This window comes from Citrus sinensis, chromosome 2 (assembly GCF_022201045.2).
Source record: "Citrus sinensis cultivar Valencia sweet orange chromosome 2, DVS_A1.0, whole genome shotgun sequence".
Lineage (NCBI taxonomy): Eukaryota > Viridiplantae > Streptophyta > Magnoliopsida > Sapindales > Rutaceae > Citrus > Citrus sinensis.
This window is the reverse complement of record NC_068557.1, coordinates 14,769,266-14,773,461: the sequence shown is the minus strand read 5'-3', so window position 1 is coordinate 14,773,461 and position 4,196 is coordinate 14,769,266. Positions and strand designations below refer to the sequence as shown.

The window sequence follows — 4,196 nt, the reverse complement described above, 5'->3', positions numbered from 1 at the left end:
GTAGCGTTAAAACGTATTACGGATACTAAGATGGAAGAGGGCACAAGAGTTCGTGATCATGTCCTCAAAATGATGGACTATTTGAATAAAGTAGAGATTCATGGTGTTCAAATTGATGATAAAATAAATATTAATATGGTGATTGAATCCTTGCCTGATACATTCAAATAGTTTAAGGTCAGTTATATCTTAAACAATAAAGATATGACCTTAATTGAATTAATGCACAAACTACATGCTATAGAAGAATTTTATCATAGCAAAAATCTTCCTGAAAAATGATTATCTTCAAGGCTTAAGTCGAAAGACAGGAATAAACAAGAAAGAGTTGGGATTGGCAAATTGTCCACTAAAAGAAGTAGAAAGCCAAAAGGCAAGTGTTACAAATGTGGACAGAAGGGTCATTGGAAGAAAGATTATCCTAAGATTATTAAAATCAGGTATAGGAAATCTTTAAGCTTCTTGATTAGTTTAAATTTCTATTGATTAATGCAATAGTGAATTCTGAAATAACTAATCTTATTTGTAATTTATTTATTTGGTTTTTAAGAAACCAAGAGATTAAGTGAAGAAAGCTTCAAATAGTAGTTGAGGGCATGCTAGTTTATATTAGTTGAGGCTAGATCAATTTTACGAGACTTTAGTTTTCATATTTGTCTTTTCCAAATATTATCACAGTCAACTATAAGAAGTCGTTTATCCTATTAACTACATTACTTTACCTTGGCGGATAGCGGGAATCGAACCCGCGTCTTCTCCTTGGCAAAGAGAAATTTTACCATTCGACTATATCCGCATTTTTTCCTTGAAATGGCTGGAAGAGGAATTTAATTTCGGTGGCTTGTTTTAATAAATAAGAATACACTGTTATTTTTGGATCATCTATTTATTACTTATTTTGGTTATTTATAAAGACAATTTATATCATATAAGTCCATTGATCTATTCAAAGCAAGATATAATGATAAATAGTATATGCATTTATCCAAGAAAAGAAATGTTTCTTGTAACTAATATCACCTTTGATATTTATGCTTAAGTCATATAAAATATAATAAGATTTTAAGAAAATGATTAATGATAGGCTTATGGCCTATTAAGATTGATCATTGTAACTCTTTAAATCTTATTTAGAAAAGTAATATGACGAGGATGCTCTTTTTGAACTAAAAGTATAACATTGTATTGGATGATTTAGCGTATACAAATGTATACGAACTAATCAGTTTACATGTTATAAGAGGTTATTAGTATTCTATCAATCTTGTTTATGAATATTCATTTCATTTATGTTTGTCTAAATGCATCATGATTCCATTGCTTTTGAAATTCAAAAGGGTACATGGATAAGACATAAGTAATTAGGCAGAAGCATAAAAGAACTTCGATATGATTGAAACAAAGAATATCTCTCTGGAGAATTCAAGCTCCATTTGGTTGTCAAATGGGATAAACTCCCACATATAATGAACACCATGATACAATAGTGTAATTAAATGGAGAAACAAGATTCTTTTGGATAAGAAAAGATATATGCTAAGTGGTTTATCATTTACCTTTTTTATTCTAGATACTAGTATTTAAAACTGCAAAGTTTATTGAACTTAGTTTCATCTACCTCGGTGTTTACTACTCCAAGAAATTATGAAAAAGTCACAAACATAGTTTAAGACACATTCGTATTTGGAGTTTACTAGTATTTGTACTAGAATCAGAGGTAGAGAAGATGGATTTGTGTTCAGAAGCTTGCATGTCTTAGGTATCTTAAAGGAATAAGGGAAAGTTTGAATTATAGTCCTCAAGATAGGAATGTATTTATGGACATATTCTTTACTTTCTTTAAGGAAGACTATATAAATGACTTATACCTTAAGAGTAAGGTAAAACTAGAGAAATAAAAAAAGGATCAGGTTGATGCTCAACTTTCAACACCTGTTATTGAACATGAAGAACAACAACAACAACTGATCAACACAGGATTATCCCTGAACAACAATCACTTTTAACCTCGTCGTAGTGGGAGGGTAACTAGGTTACCTGCGAGATACATGTTATTAGGAGAAACCTATACGACTATCTCAGAAGAACATGTACAAGATCCCACTAGTTACAACGAAGCTAATCAAGAAATGAAATCTATGTATTCTAATAAAGTCTGGAAACATGTAGAGGCACCAAATGGGGTAAAACTTATAAGGTGCAAGTGAATCTACAAGAGAAAAAAGGGACGGAAGGATGGAAACGTCTAAAGAAAGATTAGTAGCCAAAGGGTATACTCAGAAAGAGGGAATCAATTGTGAGGAAATCTTTTCTCCGATTACTATGCTTAAATCCATTAGGATTCTGCTCTCCATTGCTGCAGTGCTAAATTATGAAATTTGGCAAATAGATGTCAAGACTGCCTTTCTTAATGGGCATCTTGAAGAAGACATCTACATGCAACAACCAGATAGATCCATATAAAAGGTCTAAGAACACATGGTATGTAAGTTGCAAAGATCGATTTATGGATTGAAGCAAGTATCCCGGTCATGGAACATCAGATTTGATCAAACAATTAAATCGTATGGATTCATTAAGAATATTGATGATTCATGTGTGTATAAGAAAATTCAGGGAAAATCTGTAACCTTCCTAGTTTTTTATATGGATGATATTCTCCTAATTGGAAACGATATAGGAGTATTGACTACGATAAAGAGTTGGTTATCAAAAAAATTTGATATAAAAGACTTGAGAGAAGCAAGTTATATTTTGGTATCAAATTACTATGAGATTGGAAGAGTAAAACTTTTAGCCTTGTCTCAAGCGGTCTATATTGACAAGATATTGCTTAGATTTAGGATGGAAAATTTCAAGACTGGTTTATTACCATTTAGACATGAAATTGTATTCTCTAAGGATCAGTCACCTAAAACATCTAAAGAGATAGAGAAAATGAGACGAGTTCCCTATGCAGAAGTTGTGGGAAGTCTCATGTATACCATGCTTTGCACTAGACCAGACATCTGTTTTGTCATACGGATGGTTAGCAGATATCAAATCCTATAATGAAGTATTTGAAAAGAACTAAAAATTATATGCTTGTATATTATGGTGATGAACTCATTCCAGTGGGTTATATGAATTTTGACTTTATGTCAGATAAGGATTCCAGAAAATCAACTTCTGGCTATGTGTTTACATTAGAAAGTTGAGCTATTAGTTGGAAGAGTGTGAAATAATCTTGTATCACAGACTCCACAACTGAAGCTGAATATGTGGCTGCATTTGAAGCTACAAAAGAAGCTGCATGGCTCCACAAGTTCCTATAAGATCTTGAGGTGGTACATGTTGTAACTAAACCCTTAAACTATTTTGTGATAATGGTGGTGCGGTAACTCAATCTAAGGAACCAAGGAACTACAAGGAACAAAAACATGTTGAGAGGAAGTATCTTCTTATAAGGGAATAATGTAGAAAGACTATATGACAGTATCCCAAATGGCATTAGATGCTATATAGTAGATCTTATTATAATGGCCATTAGTGAGAAACTTTTATAACCTACACTTAGAGCCCTAGAGCATGTGCAATATGCCAGATATGCTTTCAGAGCTAGTGGGAGATTGTTGTGATTATATGCTCTTTAAAGCATATTTTAATAAAATATTTGAGATATTTTCAATTACATAAATATTTTAAATAAGGTCTGTTTAATCATATTATATGTATTTATGTGATCATTATATGGATTCACAGAAGATATAAATACAAGTTATCTTATGATTAAATAAATTAAGTTCGCAGTTGATAAATAGAGTTTGGCGCTCTATTTATGTTTAGACTGTAATAAATTCATTGAATGATTTGTCTTAATCATGTATGAATTTATTAATATAGTACGACTACATTGAACATGATCACATATGAGATTTAATTAACTTTGTAATAACTATCAGACTTATTAAATCTCATAAGCATTGATTTTACTGTAATTTTAATCTTGAGTTAGTTATGATTTCATGATTGTAATTGTTATTCCATTTGAGTTACCAATGGGTACGACGTATACTTGTAGTTAAGATTACCCGGTATCTTGGTGGGAGCAATTATGAGTATTGGAGTTATAGATTAACAATATACAATTTGTACAACATATCTCTTGATGAGTTTTCGGCACTTGATCATAAAAAAAAAAAAACAATGAAACAACA

The 4,196-nt window shown here is 31.3% G+C and overlaps 1 non-coding gene across 1 annotated transcript; it reads right to left on the bottom strand.

Moving 5' to 3' along the window:
• Nucleotides 1-725: 725 nt before the first annotated feature.
• On the bottom strand, nt 726-796 carry TRNAG-GCC (transfer RNA glycine (anticodon GCC)). Its single transcript has one exon. It is a non-coding gene; the product is annotated as a tRNA-Gly (tRNA).
• Between the last annotated feature and the right edge of the window lie 3,400 nt (nt 797-4,196).